A 23,445-nucleotide genomic window follows, 5' to 3' on the forward strand; every position below is an offset into this window, starting at 1 on the left:
TGTTTCAATAAGAAATGCTAAAGTTGACAATGGTGTATTTTTGATTTTTTTCTTTTTTTGTGTTTCGGTAAAGGGGATGGGGAGGTGCAGATCAGAATCATATAGAGACTGGGGCTGGGTGACTTTGGGGGCAGCAAAGGTCTAAGTCTGCTCATACCCCTTTCTTTTCTGGTTGTGAGGGGCCAGCTGGGGGCCTGGCTTTTTGGTGCGTTGAGATGTAAGCTGCCACATCCAGCAGCAGTATTTGGGGGAGGGTGATTCCTTTTTTAGGAAATGGGGAGGGGATGGGTAGGTTGTTTTTGAGGGGGATGTGGAAGGGCACTCCGGGGAGGGAGCGGGTTATAAAGAAGGATAAAGTCAAAAAGAAGGTTTACAGTTTTATGTTAGGTGGCGGGAATTCAGCGATTATTATTATTTCTGTTTTGGGGTTTGGCAATTTAATTAAATGGATATGGCATTGATTAGGTGTCTATCTTGGAATGTGTCTGGACTCTGGACTGAATAGGGGATCTAAAAGACAATTAATGCGGGAGGAGCTCAGGGCATAGAAACCACATATAGTACTTTTAACAGAAACACATTTAGTGTATAAAGGTGGTTTTCTCAATCAACTGGGATTTCAGAATATAATATGTACTTCTCAAAATGTGTCAATCAGGGGGGCTGCCATTTTGGTGTCTAAAACACTGGACTGTCAAATTCACAAGGTATTAGCATATCAAAGAGGGAGGTGGGCTATCGCTCAAATCGAGATTAATACTTTGAGATATGTTTTTTGTGTTTTATATGGCCCCAATATTGACGATCCAACAATATTTGACAATATTTGTTTAGAATTAGTGGGATGGCAGGGTGTGGTTGTTCTGATGGGAGATTTTAATTGTGTTATTAACTATGGTATGGACTCTACTAGCCGGCCACTTGCCCTAAGAATGACGAAGGTGAGGGCTTCTGTTTTAGATTTAGGGTGACTACACTCGCTGCAAGATGCATGGCACTATCTATATCCAATTTTCCCGTGTATACGTACTACTCTACGCCACATCGGCAGTACTCTAGGATCAACATGGCCTGGGTTTCAGATACTATCTTGACGAGGGCAGATATGGAGATCTGCCCTAGGATTACATCTGACCACAACCCCATAATATTTTCTTTCCTGGCAAACTCCATTCCTAAAATAGCTCGCTCTTTTACCTTTCCACGTTATTTGGTTACGGACTCTGAATATTTGGTCTTTATTCTAAAAGAAATCTCAGAATATCTTACAGATAATATAGGGTCTGCCCCGCTATGGGTGGTATGGGAGGCTATGAAAGCAATTATTTGGGGAGTCACTCAGCAGTTCGTTCAGCAACAAAATAGAGAACGGGAGAGACAAGCTAAGGAAGCTTATCAAAGGCTTATCATTTGTGAGTTTCAGCATGCCGAGGCTGTTTAACTACGAAAGTTAGACCAGGATTCTCTGTATGCTTCCCTTTTGGAGCAGAGGGCTGCGATAAATAGGGTGCTTAAAGAGAAGGCAGCAGCTTGTTTTACTAAGCATAAGACACTGCAATATGAATATGGGGACAGGATAGGGAAAGTTTTAGCGCATCAGCTTATGGATAGTCGCCTTAAAATCAAGGTTAAGGCTATTAAAGACGAGGGTGGTGTTATATACAGATGCCCCCAGGAGATTGCTGATCAGTTTTCCATTTTTTATCAGCAATTATATTCTCCAGACCCAGCACAAAATTGCAGAGCTATTTACAAGGGAGCGATTTGCTGACAGAAGAAGATTTCCTGTTCCTAGAGCAGGAGAATACAGTGGAAGAAGTTTTGGAAGCGATTGCGGGGCTTTCGCCAGGGAAGGCGGCTGGGGATGATGCCCTCCCTACAGAGTTTTACAAGTGCTGCAAAAGCCTCCTGGCCCCGGTGCTCCGAGATGTAATCTCCCAAGTTGGGGTTACAGGGCGAGTTCCAGATTCATGGAATATGGCCAACATCATTTTTTTTCTAAAAAAAGATAAAGCTCCAGAGGATCGGGCATCGTACCGCCCAATCTCCCTAATAAATGCAGATGCAAAGGTGTTTGCTAAGATATTGGCCACCTGGTTAGCTCCAATGATGGCCAGCCTGGTTTCTCCCCAGAGGCATGGATTTATTCATGGGAAAGACACCACTGCCCATTTTAATACGGCAATTGCGGCTTTTTGACGTTGCAGGGAAGTTAAAACCTAACCTAGGCATGGTCTTATTGGATGCAGAAAAAGCATTTGACCGGGTGGCCTGGGAATATCTCTGGGCAACACTCATCGCATTTGGGGTTAAGGAAAAATTTTGGAAGCTGGTTGGGGCTATGTATCACAACCCTATGGCCAGATTACAGTATTCTAATGTTCAAACCACTCCTTTTTCCATCCGCTGTGGTACAAGACAGGGCTGTCCCCTTTCCCCTCTTCTTTTTGCTCTTTATATAGAGCCATTTATTCGGGCACTGTTGGTTAATAATTTGATTTGCCCGCTGAATATTGGACAGCGCCCCCTGAAACTCACGGCATATGCCGAAGATATTGCTATTTTCTCTGAAGAGCCAAGGGCGGCTATAGAGAGCATTAATAGGGAGGCAAGGAGGTTTGGATATTTTCCTGGCTATAAACTAAATAGTAACAAAACTTAAGTCCTTCTTAATTTCCAGCCGGAATTCCCGGTTGAAGGGGCCTGCCCGATGGCTACATATTTGGGGGTACAAATTTTGTCTAAAATTAGGCTTATACACTTGTTAAATTATGATTCTCTATTAGCCACTGTTACTAAACAACTGAAGCTGTGGCACAAGCTTCCATTAAGTATTTTAGGTAGATGCAATGTTAAAAAAATGAAGATACTTCCTAAGTTCCTGTACCTTTTTAGGTCGATCCCGCTACGAATTCTTGATGTGTTTTTTAGGAAGGTGGATGGGTTCCTGAGCAGCTTTATCTGGGGCTATAAAAAATCAAGACGCGCCATTGGATTGATGAAGCTCCCATATAACCAGGACGGTTTACGCCTCCCTGACTTTAAACTTTATTTTTGGGCCGCTTTTGTTGGCCGTTTAGGCAGCCTCCTGAACCCTGAGCAACCGGATTTCTGGCATTGGCTGGTTCTTGGGTCAGAGAGCCAGATGTTTTTATATCAAATTAACAATCCTAGTTATTTTAAACATGTGTGGTTTAAGACCATTAGAGACTGTGCACATATTTGGCAGGGCATTAAAATCAGATTTTTCTTATCTCTTGTACATAGTAAACTTCCTCTTCGGGGTAATCCAATGCTGCCCAGAATATTTCAGGATGTTATGGCCCGTCAATGGGCTAGCTACGCAGTGTACTCTCTCGGGCAACTATATGACTGTAATGGTTTTAAGACATTTGAGAATCTCCAGCTAATGTTTGATATCCCTCAATGGTTATTTTTTTAAATATATACTGGTCAGGGAATATTTTGTTAGAAACTTAGCTGTTCGGAGCGTTTCTCGGTCAGATATGTGGGAGTGTTTGTATGCCCAGAACAGGCAGGCCATTATTAGTAATGCATATCAAATTCTCTGCAAGGGTAGAGCAGAAGGCTGTGAGAAATTAGTCTCCAGATGGAGCAAGATTCTGGGGCAAAATATGGCTATAGAAAATATGAAGATAGCCTTTGATACTGTGGTAAATAATTTAATTACCGGGACTTAATTTGATACAGAAACATAATAAAATAGCTCAGTAAATAAGAGGCAGAATCCGTGGTATTAGAGGTTCGGAATGGGCTTTATTCCAATGGTCGATTATAATCGGTTGCTCCAAGTTCCATCACCACGAAGGTTCAGGAAGTGAAGTACATACGTTATTGACAATCAATTACTTTTATACAATAGGCATTACAGTGAGGCCAATACAAGAGGCGTAACAATTGATAGCAAAGATAACATTTCACATGCGTAGCAAAAATAGGCGTAACTGGGAGTGATTTAAAGAACGTCATCAGATGTGATGTCATAAGAGGGCGGTTACATGAAAGAATTTCGCAATGTCAGCAGAAATACTTGACAGGAATGCGCGCGCAGCAGCATGACGTGTGATTGACGTGCATCTAGGAGGTGGAGGGGACTTGACATTTAGCTCTACATGTGGCGACAGATGTCTGGAGGGTCAAGTCAACCTAATCCCAAATCATATCTAACATCCTATGTTTAAAGAACTATGTTATCCAAAAGAAAGGTCTCTTAGAGTAGAATCTTATTCTATACTGACTATACTGACTGTTAGTGCGTGTACAAGCGTCTAAGTGTCTACACTAAATGCGAGGGCAGGAATCTTCCATAGTAATCAGGGCTATGAATTACTTGTATAAAGACAGAGAAGCCGGGCCTTTGCTCGGTAGCTGGCAGAATGTTTACTTAAACTACTAGACAGTAATGCATTGGGCAGGAATCGGAGCAGATAATTTCGAAGGTGAAATACAGTTCTTGGCAGGCAGCAAGCTGATGTCAGGCACCGTGAGCCGCGCAGGGAATGAGACAAAGTTCATGGTCACAGATGCAGGCTCGGACTGGAGCTTCAGAGACAGAAAGCAAGAAAAGCTTGATGACAGAATCAGGGCCTACTTGCCTGGACTGTAAAAATGGCATAAGTGAACCATATAAAGGCGGTGGCCTTTTGTTCTTAGGAATGGAATATCCGGCCCATTCATGGCGGATCTGAAAAAGGACATGTTAACGGTGGACGCACATGTATTTGCGTCTTCATAACTGGAACTGGAGGGAACATACATGTACTTGTAACATGCACATAGAACCGTTGGGGTCCAAGATAGGGGACATAACTGACCACATTCCCTCCTTGTCCCCTACTTGCCCGTCAAGAGACATCAATCTTCATCAATCCATTGATCTGTTCGTATAGCATCATTTGTTCTTCTTTCTTCTTCCGGGATTTTGAACGAAAATCTTGATGTGGAATGCACGATGTGGCACACAGACCACAGATCGCTGGTCCACATTGCAGGCATAAGCAGCAACTGAATAGTATGAGAAGGCCAATACCTAGGAAGGATAGAACTCTCCATCCCCAGGCTGATAACACGCTCCAAAACCAACCGGACCAAGTCCAGGTGCCTGGATTCTGGTGTATCTGGCTTACAATCTTATGGAGGCGGGTTATGGCTTTATATACAGATGGCGAATTTTCTGGTATGAAAATGCAACAGCTTGATCCGATGACCCTACAAGCTCCGCCCCTATCGGCCAGGATGACGTCAAGGACAAGACGATTTTGAAGCACAACAATCCGCATAGCAGACTGCTCTTCTGTTAAATTGCCTAAGGCGGAAATAGTTTCGTTCACTACTGCTTCAAGGGTTCTAGTTAATCTACGTATCAGTTTACTATTAGTAACGGTACCTATATAGGGAAAGAGACCTTTATTGAAATCTGTGTATTTTTCCCATGCTGTTTCAGTGTAATCGACTATTGGGAGATCTCTCCTTTCTCTATTGTGTACTAAATGAGTATTTCTGTGATAATCAGGAGGAGCTAGGAAAACAGGTGGCAAAAGAAATCCAATGTAGCAGGTACCATCCCAATCTAGAGGCAAACGTACATATGCCGTCTGACCACATATGAAATAGGAATGGCGGGAAGCTCTAAATGTAGACTTGCCTTGATCACTAAATTCTATTACAGTGGTGCATCTACTATGGCCCATATGTATGGAACCATTCTTTCTCACACATAATTCACCTTTTACTGAAAATACTGACATGGCGGGCAAACTTGGATTAGCTTCGGATTCGACATTCAAGATCAGGAGATTAAGCGTAAAATTACCTAATCCATATACTTCATTTTCTAGATCAGTTCCTGTTCTCTGGGGAAGTCCCTCCTTGTTGGGGTGGCAGACTTTAAGTAAAACTAAGTTCAGATTTCCCCATACCCAGTTATCTTGATAAACTGCAGAATTCGAATCAAGGGAATTAATCAGACTAAACCATGCTCCACAGGAGCCATTGTGTGTGAACGGGTATGGAAAGAGAGGTAGAATTCCTTCATAGTTCTGATAGGGAGGGAGTCGGCCACATATCCAACAATTTGTAGCATTGCTAACCTGATGGGAATGATGTAACATACTAATAAAAGTGTTATTGCGCAGCGCAAATCTATATGCCAATTCATGCGGAGGTAATTCACTAAAAGAATGTTCAGCAGTAACATTATAAACATGTCTAGAAATAGGATAATATATGTGCAACAATATACTTGCAGTAATTATTAAAAGACTTAAGGAAAATAAAATTAATAACGTCACTGTACAATGACTACGCAGTGATTTACAGTACGCATGTCGTTTCAACATTTTTCGGGTGTTATCTCTATTCAGGTCCAAGGGATACATGTCAGAGACAATTCAACCGCTTCACCTCGGAGAGGACTTAAACAATCAAATTGCTTGACTGATTGGGCCTGAGTTTTAGTTTATAATGTTCGGAATTACTTCTTTCAACAAGAGGAAGTTTTGAGTCAATGGGTGAAGACACACGAGGTGTGGTATTCACATCTGCTGGTAGTCCATGAAATTTCTTGATATGACTTGAATGAATCCAGCCTTTCCTGCCTTCGATCTTCACGGCTGTCCTCGTCGTTAATAACACGAGCTGAGGCGACCTCCACCTAGGATCCAGCTGAGTCTTTCGATCAAAGTTCCTCACTAAAACGAGATCCCCCGGAATTACGTCATGGGGTTTCACTTCAGTGTTGTCAGGAAAAGCTGCAGCTACCTGTGAACGACAAGATTGTAGTGCAGACATCAAGGAAGCCAAATAATCTGTCAGCATATTACAGTCAATATCAGTTATTTTACGTGGTATAGGCGTCCCCCACATATTTGGTGGTCTGCCGAAGATCACTTCATACGGGGATAGCCCTGTTCGAGAGTGTGCTACCATTCTCATGTAAAAGAGCGCAACTGGTAATGCTACTACCCAGTCGACACCTTTCTCCCTGCATATTTTGGACAATCTAATTTTCAGAGTCTGATTATGTCTTTCTACGAGACCTGCTGCTTCGGGGTGTCGGACACAATGAAACTTCCACTGATATCCTAACAAAAGTGAAACGTGTTTCATTAGTTCGGATGAGAACGGCTGGCCGTTATCAGAGTGAACAACACGTGGTAAACCGTATCGTGGGAAGAATTCTCGAACTAACTGTTTGGCAGTAGTCGGGGCCGTGTAATCTGAAACCGGGTATGCTTCCGTCCAACGGGAAAGAGCACAAACAACTACGAGAACATATTTGAATCCTCGACATCGTTCCATCTGGATATAATCCATCTGGAGGACTTCAAAAGGGTGATCAGGAGGCTGAAATCCACCCTGCTCTACGGGAATGCTTTTTCCTGGGTTGAACTGACAACAGATCATACAGGTACGAACTTTTTGTTTGGCTGCTGCTCGTAAATGTTTGTTGAACCAAATATGTTGAATGCTGTCTAGCATAGCTTTCTCTCCTAGATGCGCTGGACTATGGACAGTGTTAATAATGACTTGGACCATTGAATCAGGAAGGAACCACACAGACTTTTCCTTCATCATCCATCCTTGATCCGTTTGGATCCCTCCTAATTCAATCCATTTCTTTATTTCGTCTGGTGTAGCATGTGTCTGTATATCAATTACGTCAAGAGTAGGATCTTTAACCGTCATACAATGTGTTGGCGTCGGGACTATTGTCTTTGTCATGTCGGATGTTTGAGTTTGAGCAGTCTGTTTAGCTGTTCTGTCAGCTAAATCATTGCCTTGAGAAATGATATCAGTAACTTTCGTATGTGCTTTGCATTTCATAATCGATATTGCAATGGGTAAATGTATTGCATCCAATAAGGCATGAATGAGGGGTCCGTGCTGAATGTGGGCACCGTGAGAAGTTAAATAACCTCTCTCTCGCCACAGCACGCCGAAGTCATATACAACTCCGAATGCATAACGTGAATCAGTGTATATGTTGACTTTTTTATTTGTGGCTTGAATACAGGCTTGTGTCAGAGCGACGAGCTCTGCGGCTTGAGCGGACAAGGTATTTATGCAATTTGTTTCAATAATTTCAGTGTCTGTTGTAACTGCGTAAGCGGCCACTAGTTCTCCTGTACCTTTTCTCATACATGAACCATCTACATACAACGTCAGGTCTGGGTCTGACAATGGAACATCGGTTAAATCTTGTCTGGGTTTCGTCGTGATTGTAATAACTTCAATACAGTCATGAGCTAGTGGGTCTGTTCCATTTACAGGTAAAAGTGTGGCAGGATTCAATGTGTTACAACGTCTGATTTCTATATGTGGCTGAAACAATGTGAGTTCGTACCCTGTAAGTCTTGCTATAGTCAAATGTTGTGTTTGCGTTCGATTCACAAGAACCTCCACTGCATGTGGTACTTGTACTGTCAATGGATGTCCTAACACTATGGCATCGCTTTGTCTGATTGCTAAAGCTGTCGCTGCCACTGATTTCAGGCACGCAGGCAGAGCCTGAGCTACGGGATCTAATGTACTAGAAAAATAAGCACATGGTTTGTGTGATCCTGCTTGTTCCTGTGTGAGTACTGACAAAGCAGTACCTTCGCGTTCTGTAACAAAGAGTGTAAACTGTTTACTGTAACATGGTGTTGCTAAAACAGGTGCTTGGCATAGAGCTTTCTTTAAGCTTTCAAAAGCTTGTGTATGTTCCTGAGTCCAAGGGAGAACAGTCGATGTGGCTGCCTCCTGTGTTGTCAACTGAATGAGTGGTTTTGCTAGAAATGCATACTGAGGGATCCACTGCCTACAATATGAAGTGAGGCCTATAAAAGCCCGCACCTCCTTTTGTGTCTTGGGTATTGGCATGTTAGCTATTAACTGAATGCGGTCGGGTGTAAGCTGCCTTCCCTCCTTGGACAGCGAGTGTCCAAGATAAACAACTCGCTGGACACAGAATTGCAGCTTAGAAGGGGACACCTTGTGCCCCTTTTCGGCTAGAAATCGTAAAACTGTCAGTGATGCTTTCTCACATTCGGGTTCGCTTCTCGCGGTGATCAGCAGATCATCGACATATTGAAGCAAAGCAGTGTTGACTGGCATGTGTATACTGTCGAGTTCTCGTTTCAGTGCTTGGCTATAGATGCTGGGGCTTTCTGTAAATCCTTGAGGTGCGCGTGAGAATTTGAAGCTACGTCCTTTTAAACTAAATCCGAACAAATATTGGCTTTCCGGATCTATTGGGACGCTGAAAAAGGCATTTTTGAGATCAATTACAGTAAAGAATGTTGCTTCGGAATCAATAGCTGTCAGTAATGACGAGATATCTGGAACCACAGGGAATTGTGGCACAATGCATTTGTTTAATTCGCGTAAATCAATAACCAATCGATATACTGGCGGGGCCTTCGGATCTGTTCGTTTAAGAATCGGAATTATCGGTGAATTACATACATTGGAGTCTGTTTCTACAACCACTCCTTGGGCAATGAGCTCGTCAATGATTTGCAGTAAAGCCATTACAGCATCTGTGGGTAACTTGTATTGTCGCATTCGTGGTAGTACCACTCCTGCCTTCAGTGTGACTCGATATGGTGTAATATTCATGCAACCAACATCAGTAGGGCCTTGTGCCCATAGATGTGTAGGTAAAGTCTGCAATCGGGGATCCATGTCTCTAGACACATAATGACCTTTGAAATCACGTAAAAACAATCTTACTCCTTCTGGAGAACAACATATTATGGCTCCTAGAGCTTTCAGTGTTTTTATTCCTAACAAGTTTTCTGGACATGATTTAGTAAGCAATAAATCTGTAGTTCGGGTCAAAGGTCCTATCGTAAGTGGAAGAGGCTGTGACACTTCATTAACAATAGGTTTTCCTGAAAAACCAAGGGAAATATTCTGTGAGCCTGAGAGGGGTACCCCTGGAACTTCACTACGTTTTATAGTTGTTCGACTTGCCCCTGTATCGAGTAAAAACTTTCTGTCTTGACCTAATAATTCACTATGTACATAAGGTCCTTCTTGGTCTACAGGGACCTCGATAAGGGGTAAGTCAACTTCCCTCTCTAGGCTGGTTCATGCGTATCGTTGGTAATCAGGATAGTCATACTGTGCGGTCTGGTACAGCTGTCGTGTCGTGGTTTGTGTGGCAGCAGCAGGCAACGCTGGTGCGGCTGGCACAAACTGTATAGACTGTTGTGGAGCTGGCATGGACTGTGCATGCTGCGGTGCTCCTTGTTCATTCTGATCCTGTCTAGGTGGCCGTGGTCTTTCTTTTGTAATACCTGTGGCGATATTACGCTTCAGAACTGGACAATCGTGTACATAATGACCTGGCTGTTTACAATAGTTGCATGTCCCTTTTACAGGTCCTGCTGAATCACCGGAATGTGTTGTACCCTTTTTATGTCCTTCAGCTGGAACTGTCTGGGAGACTAGCATTTTCATTTTCGTGTCTTTCATGCGTCTTTGTTCATGATCTTGTTCTTCTCTAATTCTATTGTAATGGTACTGTAACATTTGTAGCATTTGTGATGGGGTATTACCTTGCCAGGTACTCTCGAATTTTAATACTCTATTCTTCACTTGGGGCAAAGAATTTTCAACTAATTTTGTCACAAACAGATGTGGGTATGACTCGCTACTTGCTTTTATACCACTATTTATACCAAAACATTTTTCGAATCGGGCATAGAAATCACTAGTGTCTTCATCTTGCTTTTGTTTACAGGCTGAGATTGCACCCCAGTCTTCCTTTTTCGTGGTTAATAAACGTGGCAGTACCTGTACTAGTAAACCTGGTAGTGCTTTAGTTTTGTCCCCAAGCCCCGAACCTGGACCTCGGGCCTTTTCTTCATTTTCTAATGCTGTCCAATCTATCTTTTGGTCTCCCACTTCCCACTCTTTTTCCTTCAGTTTTTCGTAAATGCCAGCAGGCATCAATACCTTTAATATGGTCATAATGTCGGGATAGGTATACTCTCCCATGAGTAACATGTCTTTAATTTCTCGGTGGAAACCCGCTGGGTCTTTGTCATGACTGGGTACCACTTTCTTCATTTCCAACAATTCTATTTTCGATATGGGCGTATATACATATACACGTTTAAACTCATTGTCCTCGCCCTTTATTGGGTGCACTTCTCGTAAGGGATTCTGTCTGTCCATGTAATACGTGGTTCTTTCCTTGATGGGCAATGAGACATGTTCTGGGCATATAAAAAGAATGTACTGCTTTCTTGATTCTAGTATTTCTTTAATTAACTTAGTACCTGAACCTCTCCATCTATTCGTGAGTAATTCAGTCAATATATCAGGTAAGGGACCAGGATCTGAATGTTGGCTTTTATATAGTATAAGAAGTTGTTGAATCATATAAATCCCAGCTAAACGCTGTTCATCTGGGGTGAGATTCAAAAATGTGTGTGCTACTGTATCATCATCATACTTTCCGGGACTGTCAATCCAATGAACGGCTGACCTAGCTAATTCTTGTTCATCCATAGAATCAAGAAAATGCTAACCCCTTCGTTCTCGCAGTAATTTGTCAGCGGCTTGGAACGAATGCTCGGGGGACCTCATATTTATTTTAGGTGTTTGAAAATTCCTGTTATTTTCTAGACATATCGGACGTATCGGGTCAGTAAGACATCTAGTATTATTACAAGATCTTCCTCTACCTACATAGGCTATAGTTTCTGACTGTCCTGTGGGCAGTCCTGATCCCTCTTCCTCGCTTTGCTCGAACTGGTCTACCGCTAATCTTTCTTCGTGTAAGCGTTCTATTTCTTTACGGATCTTTCGGCACATGGCTATTATACAATTTTGCTTATCATGTCTCCCTTCTGATATATTCTGGCTCCATCTGGTAAGAATTTGCATTGCTTCCGGGTCTACCCCCGGTCGGTCTTGATTTCTGATCACACAATTTATGAGGAAACGTAACAGTTCCCCCTGTATTTCCACTTTCTGGTATTCCATAGCTCTGTTAATACTTTCAGAATCTCGCCCTGTTTGGACAAAATGGTATATATTATCTAGATGCATAGTCATTCCTGGTAACTTCCCTAAATACACCGCGGCTCGTCTGATACGTAATGATGCCATGATCATTTCGTCCTCTTTGCCGGGCACAGGGTCATATCTACAATCTATAAGAAGTTCCTTAAGCGTACGGGCATTTATGAGTTTGGGGGTACGTGAATGTGCTGACTCTTGAAAGGTAAGTTTATTTATTCTGGGTGGCGTAGAAAAAATGTTGGTAGCACCTCCCGTAGCCCCATCTGGGGTATCGGGCGTGAAAGGATTCGTTGAACGTGATACAGCAACTATAGGTGTGGACACAGCTATGGAAGTAGCTGTAGGAGCAGATGTGGAAACAGATGTGCTTGCCGGAACTGGTGTCGGAATTTGGTGCTGCAGAGATACAGATACAGGATCTTGGCGTTGAACCTCCCCGGCCAATGGTCTATGTGGGGCGGGGTTAGCATACTCGGGAGCTGCGTCATCTAAATATGAGGAAAGAAAAACATCTTCTGCGGTTCTAGGGTGCCCCTTGGGATGTACTTTTATTGGGAATAATGGGGGTGGCAAGTCTTTTGGTATCCCCACAGTAGCCTTAGGTAATCCTTCGGCCAGAAGGGGATACATACCTTTCATAAGGGCATGTCTTTGTCTGTCTACTTGTTCTGATTTCACTCGTGCACCTTCTTCAATTAATAGATTTTCTCGGACTTCACTTGAATTCTCTTTACTCTTCTCTTCCTGTCTACGTGCTTTTTCTGTACGTCTATACGATTCTTTACGCCATAACTCAATGGCGTCTTTCTGTGATTGTCTAGCTTTCTTTTTCCATAATTCTTCCTCTACTTTCACGATGCACTCTGCATCCCAGGTCCCAGCTGCGGGCCACTTCTGACTTTCTGGTAATTCCTTAGTGTAGTCTACCCATAAATCAAGAAATAATATAGCATCTAGGCCATGTTTATGATACATGAAGTACCCTGGAGTGTCCCTAGGAGGAATAGGAACAGCTTCTTCGAGTACCCCTTTTCTAGTTGTGATCTGTCTTAATTTCGAAAAGAGCGGCATATTGAGAACTGATCTGATACTTGATCTTGAACAAACTTAATACAATAAACACGATAATAAACAGTCATTCATACCACAATATGCAGAACGTATTAACACATTTAACATTTAACATTTAAATGAGCAAACAATGATGATGACGATCTAAGGAAAACTTAATCACTTAAACATAAATACTCGGCATTATCTGAATTATTCTGAATTTATATACTTGATATACTAGATATACTGCTAAACAGTACAGATACACTGCTGAAACAGTGCAGACCGGATTTGTGTACCCAAACCCGTCTGGACCGGCACAACTTATGTGCACGCCAGAACGCCTCCCCAGTAATGGTACTCACCGGGTAGCTCGGAACGGAAGGCCTCGGAAACTGAACTGAACTTGAACCGGACTGGACTCGACTCGACTCGAAAACTTCGGACACCGGACTCGACTTGGGACTTCGGAAACTGGTGGACCTCTGTATACCTCGGATCTTGCTCTCTCAGCTAGGCTCTGGTCGGGATACTTCGCACTTCTCACCGCCTCGTCTGGGTGTTGATCGCAGCCTCAGTCGCCCCCGCTTGACCGGAGGGAGATACAGGAAATCCTGCTGGTACGTGTTATTGTCCGTCCAGCTGTGGCAGGAGACCGGGCCTGCAACGCACCGCCGGCGCGTGAGATGAGAAAGTGTCCCTGTTCGGGCGCCATTCATGTGGTAAATAATTTAATTACCGGGACTTAATTTGATACAGAAACATAATAAAATAGCTCAGTAAATAAGAGGCAGAATCCGTGGTATTAGAGGTTCGGAATGGGCTTTATTCCAATGGTCGATTATAATCGGTTGCTCCAAGTTCCATCACCACGAAGGTTCAGGAAGTGAAGTACATACGTTATTGACAATCAATTACTTTTATACAATAGGCATTACAGTGAGGCCAATACAAGAGGCGTAACAATTGATAGCAAAGATAACATTTCACATGCGTAGCAAAAATAGGCGTAACTGGGAGTGATTTAAAGAACGTCATCAGATGTGATGTCATAAGAGGGCGGTTACATGAAAGAATTTCGCAATGTCAGCAGAAATACTTGACAGGAATGCGCGCGCAGCAGCATGACGTGTGATTGACGTGCATCTAGGAGGTGGAGGGGACTTGACATTTAGCTCTACATGTGGCGACAGATGTCTGGAGGGTCAAGTCAACCTAATCCCAAATCATATCTAACATCCTATGTTTAAAGAACTATGTTATCCAAAAGAAAGGTCTCTTAGAGTAGAATCTTATTCTATACTGACTATACTGACTGTTAGTGCGTGTACAAGCGTCTAAGTGTCTACACTAAATGCGAGGGCAGGAATCTTCCATAGTAATCAGGGCTATGAATTACTTGTATAAAGACAGAGAAGCCGGGCCTTTGCTCGGTAGCTGGCAGAATGTTTACTTAAACTACTAGACAGGAATGCATTGGGCAGGAATCGGAGCAGATAATTTCGAAGGTGAAATACAGTTCTTGGCAGGCAGCAAGCTGATGTCAGGCTTCGTGAGCCGCGCAGGGAATGAGACAAAGTTCATGGTCACAGATGCAGGCTCGGACTGGAGCTTCAGAGACAGAAAGCAAGAAAAGCTTGATGACAGAATCAGGGCCTACTTGCCTGGACTGTAAAAATGGCATAAGTGAACCATATAAAGGCGGTGGCCTTTTGTTCTTAGGAATGGAATATCCGGCCCATTCATGGCGGATCTGAAAAAGGACATGTTAACGGTGGACGCACATGTATTTGCGTCTTCATAACTGGAACTGGAGGGAACATACATGTACTTGTAACATGCACATAGAACCGTTGGGGTCCAAGATAGGGGACATAACTGACCAGAAAAATCCATATTTCCATATTGCCCGTTCTGTACACTCAGTGAATTTACAACTTCAGCAATTCCGGACACTTTGTTTACTTTATTATACCCCGGAGAGGATTGTTAGATGGTCTCAAGGTGGGGCTGGATGGGGAGGGATTCATGAAGGGACGTACCAGAACTGCCCCAAATGTGGGCTATATGCGGCTGGCATTATTCATATGTTTGTTACGTGTTCTGCCTTAAGTCTTTTTTGGGATAAGATATCAGCAGCAATGAAATTTAGACTTGGGGGTGACTTTATGTTCTCGACAACTGAACAGATGTTAGGATACAAGGAAGATTGTGGTCGGAATAGGCCTATATTGGCAATTATGCTGGTTGCTGCCCGGCTGGCGATAGCTAGAGCTTGGATCTCTCCCAAACCCCCCACCGAGATGGAATGGTGGCTAATTGTTAAAGAAACTGGGGAGAGGGAAAACGCACTTGCTAAACCAAGGGGTATTCAGGCTCTGCGAAAGTACAGGTCCATATGGGGCTGTTTAGAAGAGCCGTAATTATATGTTAAAAGTTTATTGATTGTCATATGTATATATGTTTGTGAAATATTTTAGGAGAATTCACATCTTTTTGTTTTCCTTATCATGTCTTTCTGTATGACTGTACTTCTTCTTGACAGTAAAAATATTTTTTTTTTTTAAAGAAAAAAAGGAATATCCTGTAAGCTTCAATCCTCCTGCCTTTTGGGCACACTTCACAGTGGAGAAATGATGTGAACTAACATTTGGACCACACAAAAGTGTCTGACATTTTTTCTTTTATGCTTTTCTCTGTGTCCAATTTTATCTGTACTGTGTCTCCAAGATCCTTAAATGATCTGATTTGTCCCTCATCATCCTTTGAACCCAATGTATGGTATCAGAGGTTTCCATTTAAAACATTGTTCTATCAAGTAAGCCACCTGTCTGAGTGATGAACCGACTGCCATCTCATTACCTCCAGTCTAAGTGGTGTGTTATCCCTTTTTCAGCAGCCCTTTCCTATTGCTTCGTCTCCTGACTTGACCAGTGAATGTTCCCTTTTGGGAGTTGTAGGACACAACCAGCGGGTGCTTATCCACACACTTGGAACACTCATCCTCAAATTTGCAGAGTTATCTGCATCATACATAATTTTATAAATGACCAGCAGACCTCACTGTCCTTTGTTGAATCTCTATCTGTTCAGGATGCCAGGAAAGGGCACATGCAGCATAGTTAAAGCCCTAGTTGTGTGCATCACTGGTTGTGGCCTTGTGCAGGGATTAATTTGAGCTAGGGCCCACCACCACTAATTTTTGGGGGCCATTACTTAATTTTCCTCATCAGACTTTCACCAAGAGCTTCAGAGAGAAACACACAAAAGGAGGAAATAAGGAGGAAGAGGAAGATGGAAAACCAATGATAAAGCTAGCAAGCAGGAAAGAACCTGAAAGAGTGAGATAACAAACAGGGACTGCCTGGTTGTGAATGAAAGAGGCATGAGTTGGAATTTAGAATATGCATCATTGGCATTCAGAATATTTGGCATTCAATAGGACCCAGCTGTGGGCTGCTGAGCAGAACTTTGGGTTCCAACACTTATTCTATTAAAAATTAATCACTGATCTTGTGGGTATCATCCAGTAGAACCACAGATCATCTAATTTGCTCCAGACAAATATTTGGTTCTCCCTTACCTAGCTTAGAATTCCTTCTCAGATCACCACCAAGCTTATATTTACTGCCCTTATGACCTCAATGTACTTAAATAATCCCACCATGTTCTAGCAGAACCTCTCATAATTAAATACTAGAACATATTATAAATGATGTCCATGTTTCAATATCTGCAGGTACCATAGTTCTCCTGGCTATCTCACTTTCTTCCTCCTTCAATCCCTCCTAACAACTTGCCTATTAAAAAAAGTAAACACATTAATGTAGTCATCACCTTAAATGTATCCTTTGTGCTCTACATTAGGTGTTAACTCAAGGGTGCTGGGGATCTGTGATGCACATGTCTTGCAACTGTTTGTACCCCCTGGTTCTCATCTCCCCTTCTGTGCTATTCTCATCCTCTGTAGACACCACACCTTATGAAACTTCCTGTAACGATTTCTCTGGTATAATCTTTTTACTTACTCTGAAACATGCCTCCACATTCCTCTCTCCTTGTGGCTGTACTGCCACCCTGCTGCTAGGAGCCTCTTTTATTTTCCCTTTTCACTAAGCAGTTATCACATGATTCTCAACATGCCTTCTGGAATTTCTCAAATAGTGCCTTTTCTCACTTGTTCCCTTGTCCCTTAATTGGCTCACTACCTTTTTCCACTCGATTAACTTCAAGTGTCCCACTAATTGCTCAGTGCTCACATTCCACAGCAACTCTCTCATCTTGAGGTTTCTTCTCTCATTTGTAATACTTCACTCTCACAGTGTCGCTGCCATCCTTTCAGCTCTCAAACATGTTCAGCTTTTCCTGCTCTGGCTTGGCACTCTCACACTTCTTTAACTTGCTCTACTGTACAGCATCTACCACTATTCTGGACTCTATGCCAGGTAGCGGCTCTCCAGATACTTCCAGCTCTCCTTGTTGGATACCATTATCTAGCCTCTTACCTCTCTTTGCTACCTAGGTGTGTATCTCTTTTCACAGTGGCGTAAAGCAAAACACCTCCTCCCCCCGTCCAGAATGTGATGAGGGGCCTCTAAGTCTCCCCTAGCTAACCAACATTCATTGACCTTGGACTGAATGGGACCCCTTTGAATGGTTTAGGCCCCATGGAAGTTTAGGGGCTCCCCTGCTCCACGTGTTCTGCAGGAGCTTGTGTTACGCCCCTGCCTTTACAGATCTTTCAAGTTCTTCTTTTTCCAGGCTATGTTCACTAGATGAAGATTCCATGCCCAGTGTATTCCTTTCATCACCACTCTAAGCCACACAGGAACAACACTGCTCTTTGGGACTCGTAAGACCTTCTGGGCAATTGTGTCATGCTCGCAGCACCCTTTATACTTGATACTCCTTAAAAAGTCAAACACTGAGAGTCGTGGCACTTGTCTAGAGTTTTTCCTCTTTGCATTCCCTTTGCATCCCAGGGATTAGTGGGCCCCCTATCCAGATAGACCTTGCATTTGTTGGTGTTGAGGTTTCCATAGACTTAGAAGAGGTAATATAGTGGTCTCAGAGGTTTCCCACTACAAGAACATAAATAAACATGGTACTTTTTGTACGACTGGTGTACCTCACATATTTTTTATCATTAATCATGCTCAATGCCTGCTGAACTTCAGTACTTTCATGATGGCTATGTTCTGGTGCTGTGAGTAGCTGCCTTAGGGTGTAGTGGGCAGAGCATCCTCCTGTGAGAGAAAGCTGAAGAGATACGAGGAAGGGGAAGTGTGCTGCACAGAATTACCATGTTCAAATCCGGGACCAAGGTCATTAATGCCAGATTGGGACTGTCCATTACTCCTGAAAACAGAAAAGATCCTCTCTTTGAGCTCCTTGAGTTGAGGGACCTGAACGTCCTAAGTATGAAGGCTGCAATTCCAGTTGCCACCATCTCATTTAACCTATTAGGCCTATCAGGGCTAATGATTAGGGGGATGCTTATGTTGGTCCAAAATGAAGTGCAGATTCAAAGATTGGATTTGATTTTCTCCTATAGTATGTTTTCTAAATGTCATTCATCACATGAGGTGGTTCTTCACTGTCTGTGTCTTGAAGATTCTTCTCATGAGGATCATTCTTTGCAGGGCCATATGTTCAGGGAGCTGGACCATATTTGAACACGTCTGCTTCCTTCTAGCAGTCAGACTATTTTTGTGACCTTTATGGCCTTGAGCAGAAAAACTGGAAACTTCAGTCTACGTTGGTAGGAGACTTTGGGCCACATGTATCAAGCAATTTTGCATTCGCAAACGGTGCGACTCAGTAATTTTGCCATTTTGCGAATGCAAAATAGCCTTTCAAGATGTATGAAAGGCTTTGTAGTTGCAATTTTAGGTAGTTGCAAAAACTACAATTACTTAAGATTGCGACTACAAATAGGAAATCGCAATTTGCGATTCCTTTAGCACCAGTAGCGACCATTTTCTAAATGCAAACTGTGCATTGAGGAAATGCTATTACCATCGACTCCAAGTCAATGGTAACCATGTGCAAAGTGTGAAAAAAGCACAAAAATGCATTTTTCAAAGTGCCATGTAGCACAGACATGCCCCAGGGCATATGTGAGCTTTAATTGTGCACATTGTTTTTTGGGCCTTTAGACCCATAGGAACGAATGGAGTAGTATTAACTAATAGTGAATACCTAATTGCGATTGCGATTGTGAATCTTTAGGAATCGCTATTAGGTAATCGCTATTTTCTTATATACCATTTAGTATTCCTTAAATAGCAAGTAACCAAAAATCACCATTTAAGGAATGCAAAATGGATTTTTGATACATGTGGCCTTTTGTTCTATCATTGTCTTACTTTACTCACTGGCACAGATTCATTTTATTAGTGGGATTCAGGTAATATCTACCACTGAAATGTCTGCATCTTATTTGAGCAGCGTTCTTTTGACAGACTTCTGTAGTGCCACAACCTGGGCTACTCCACTTATCTTTTTGAGGGACTGCTGCTTGTAAGTAGATGGGGCTGAGGGTTTGGTATTAACAGTATTAGATCCAGTCAAAAGTGATCTTTTGGTGATGGTAATAAAATTAGCGTCGTGTTTTTCAGTTGAGAATATGTACCCTATGTTCTGGTTTGAATACTATTGTCAGCTTGTAGTGCCTTATGATAGTAAGTACGGGTACAAGGAAAAAGGATGTTAGGGTTATGCCCCAATTACATGTGGGTATTTTTCATTAATCTTTTACCACTCAGCTTCATCACAGTTTTTATGTCTCAAACTCTCACTCTGTTGAATTTGGCCTCAAGAATGCTTGGAGAATTTCATGCCAAGGGCAGGTAATTGAAGCAATGAGTTTGACTATTCTTTGCATGCAGGAAGGACCTGCCACTTCCTTCAACTGACGTAAACTCGAGAATTATGGACAGGAGCAAAAGAAAAGCAAAATAGGCAGTCTAGTAATAAACAGTGCCTTCCAGGAAGAAAACTGGAAACAAAAGAAAAAATGCACTGGCAAAGCTAATCAGTCTGACTTTCATGTGGTGAAGCCTGAAAACACAGGCATACACAAATTATATGGTGGTGGTGGTGTTATTGATGGTGGTAGTACAAGTGATGGTGTAATGGCTTGCACTTGAGCATTAACAAAAATACAACACAAATACAAAAAAGGATTTATTTCCCATACAATGCATATGTGCAATGAAAAATGGAATGTGTGAAGAGTTAGGGCTTTATTACAAGTCTGGTGGTCAAAAGCCAGCCAGACTTGTGGGGACGCAGTGGTGGCGGTCTCCCGACCGCCCTATTACAATCAGAGTTGGTTGGAGCCCCATTGCCCCGCCGCAGCCGCCAGTGAACTGCTGATCCCTGGCGCTGTTGCGGCAGTCAGGAGGCAGCAATATGCTTGGCAGGATGGCCGTGGTCCTCTCCATCACGGTTTTGAAAACCGTGGTGGAGAAGAAGCAAAGGTTGTGCCTCTGCGGCCTGGAGTACATGCAGAGAGCCACAATATGTGCCCCCCTGTGTGCATGAACCCCAGTTTCTGCACGGCATGGACTTTACAGTCCATGCCGTGCAGGAACTTTATTTGGCGTTCTCATTGGGATGCCCCTTTTCAGGGCACCACTGTGGGAACGTAAAATAAAAAGCCCATCAGACACGAGGAAACTCCTAAACTGGCGGGCGGCCCGACCACTGGTTTGACGGTGCAGCAGCGGGGTGGACCTGGCTCCGCAACACCAAACTTATAATCAGGCCCTAAGTGTATATTTCAGACGCAAAGTAGTCCCTCATACATTGCTATGCAAGTACATCATAAGAGGTGAAATCTTACACCAAGAAGCCAATAGCACAAGATGGCCCAAAAGCTCACTATAGCAATGCGGCTCTGGGTGAGCCAAAGCTCCCTCTATGTATATTTTTAAATATTGTGACCAATGTATGTTGCAGTGTCATGCAGGTCTAAAGGTCTAAAAATCTCTAAGAGAAAACAAACATCCTAATTTTACAAAAGCAAAATAAATCAGTAAGGGAGAAAAAATAATGCCATGCAAAAACAACCTTGGCGAGCAGCTGTCTAGAAACAAGTGATGTTGGGTGGCACTGAATGCCTTCCTCGGCTTCCTTAATAGTAGAACTGATGGTTGTGATCTTGATAAAAGAGCCAATGCAGGTAGTAATAGATTACAATAAAGGATAGTGAAGTGCAAGTCCCAAATCACCTCAACTAAATTCTGTTGTACAGTAAAGCCAGCCAGGGAATTTGTTTGCAGATGTCCATCACTAGATCATTCCATAATTTGGATTAATAAAAAAGCAGGAACTTTTCCATCACTTAGGTCATGCTTGTTTGAAGAGAGTCAACAACATCCTGTTGGAGGAGTATAACTTGTACCCTTAGTAATGTACATGAGTCTGGTTTTGGGATCCACAAGCCAAGCATCCCATCCTCTCTAAAAAAAACATGCCTCATAAATGTAGTGCATGCTGTGGACCACTATCCCACAATCTCCTGATTATGTAACTTTTGATGTAACTGCTACTGGACTGAAGATCTGAACTTCCATCTTTATATATTCCACCTTTCACATGTGTACTCTGAGGTGTCTATAAGGTGACATATAGTCTCACCTTGAGGAATGAATTAAGCAATATAGCTCAGTGCTTTTTATGCGTAATCTTGTGTGAAAGAGGAAGCATTTGAAGAAATCTTGCTCATATTAGGGGGTCTAAGCTTGAATTAGTGTTTCTTTTGCAAATCAGACAGAAGGCACCATGTGGCACAATCCTCCAGTGCAAACATCATACAATAAACAGCTGATTTTTGGAATCATTTTGCTGACACTAAACAGTTACCGTTTCTTGATAGATTAGTCATTAGTTCGGAGGACAATAAAATAACGTCTGTGATTCCCACAATTTGGTCCATGTAATTATTGTTCATCACATACATGCCAACATTTTAGAAGAGGAAAGTGGGAGATTTTAGAAAAATAATCAGAAGATTTTTTTTCTCCGGTTGACTTCTATATAGCCCTGAATCTGGTCTACTGTCATGCATGTCACTTAGTGTGCTGCTGAAGGATCGGATATCAGAAACGCAAAGATACATGTGTTTTTTTTCCTTACCGGTCAGGAGCACGAAGAAAGCACAGGCAGAGAGTCCGTGACAAAAATGTTGTGCACTGGCATGCAGGAGCAGGTTACTGGCAGTGCATACTATGGGCCTCATGTAGGTAGCCAAATACCGGTCGGTAACGGCCGATTTTCGGTAATTATACCGTTACCGACCGGTATTTTGGCTGCTGGTATGTAGGGGGCTCATTTCTGTATTCGGTAATTTACCGAATCGGTAAAATTACCAAATCGGTAATTTTACCGATTCGGTAAATTCCGAATCCAGAAATGAGATGTAGGGGGAGTGTGTGGGTGTTTTTATGAGTCGGTATTTACCACCAACTAATAGTTGGTGGTAAATAATGAATGGATGTGTTTAACCATTTTCAAGTGCTTAGACGTGTGCAATGTGGCACACATACATGCCCTTAGGGCATGTATGTGTGCCACATGTGCACACATGGCCGAATCAGGGGTGCAACAGGGTGTCAATGTGACACCCTGCCACCCTTGCATGTGTTCCCCCCATTACCGAATCGGTATTTACCGATTCGGTAATGAGGCATACCTTCCCATCAATGGGAAGGTATGCCTCATTACCGAATCGGTAAATACTGATTCGGTAATTACCGAATTTTACCGATTCGGTAATATTTCCCAAATGATTACCTACATACAAGTTACCACTTCTTAAATACCGATTCGGTAACGTTCGGTATTTAAGAAGTGGTAACTTGTATGCTACCTACATGAGGCCCTATAAGTCTTACTGGAACAGTCCCGGCTGCGGCCTGACAAGGAATCGGGTTTTTGAACGCAGGAATAGGGAAGTGGGAGGCTAGCCTTGAAATCGGGAGTCCCCCACCTGAATCGGGAGGGTTGACATGTATGTTACCGCACCCCTTCTCACTTGTTTCATTTAATGACTGACTTTTTAGACACCATGGACTTCTCGCCCTCGTTACCCTGAGAATCAAGTCAAGTGCAGAAAGAGTTTACCTATCCCAGGGTGCTCAGCCATGTAGGACAGGTCCCGACTCAACCACCATCTGCCCACCCTCTGTGGCTCCCCGAACGGCAGAGGACAAATTCACCACACACTGGAAATGGCAGCTGGGTGGGTCAAGACCTCTGAGGGAACTGTCCGCATGGACCACCTAGCCTGAGCAGCCCTGCAGCGGGTGGGAACTGGTAAACTCCAAGCAAAAGATTTATTCCACA

The sequence above is a fragment of the Triturus cristatus genome, chromosome 9 (genome assembly GCF_964204655.1).
Source record: "Triturus cristatus chromosome 9, aTriCri1.1, whole genome shotgun sequence".
In the NCBI taxonomy this organism is placed as follows: domain Eukaryota; kingdom Metazoa; phylum Chordata; class Amphibia; order Caudata; family Salamandridae; genus Triturus; species Triturus cristatus.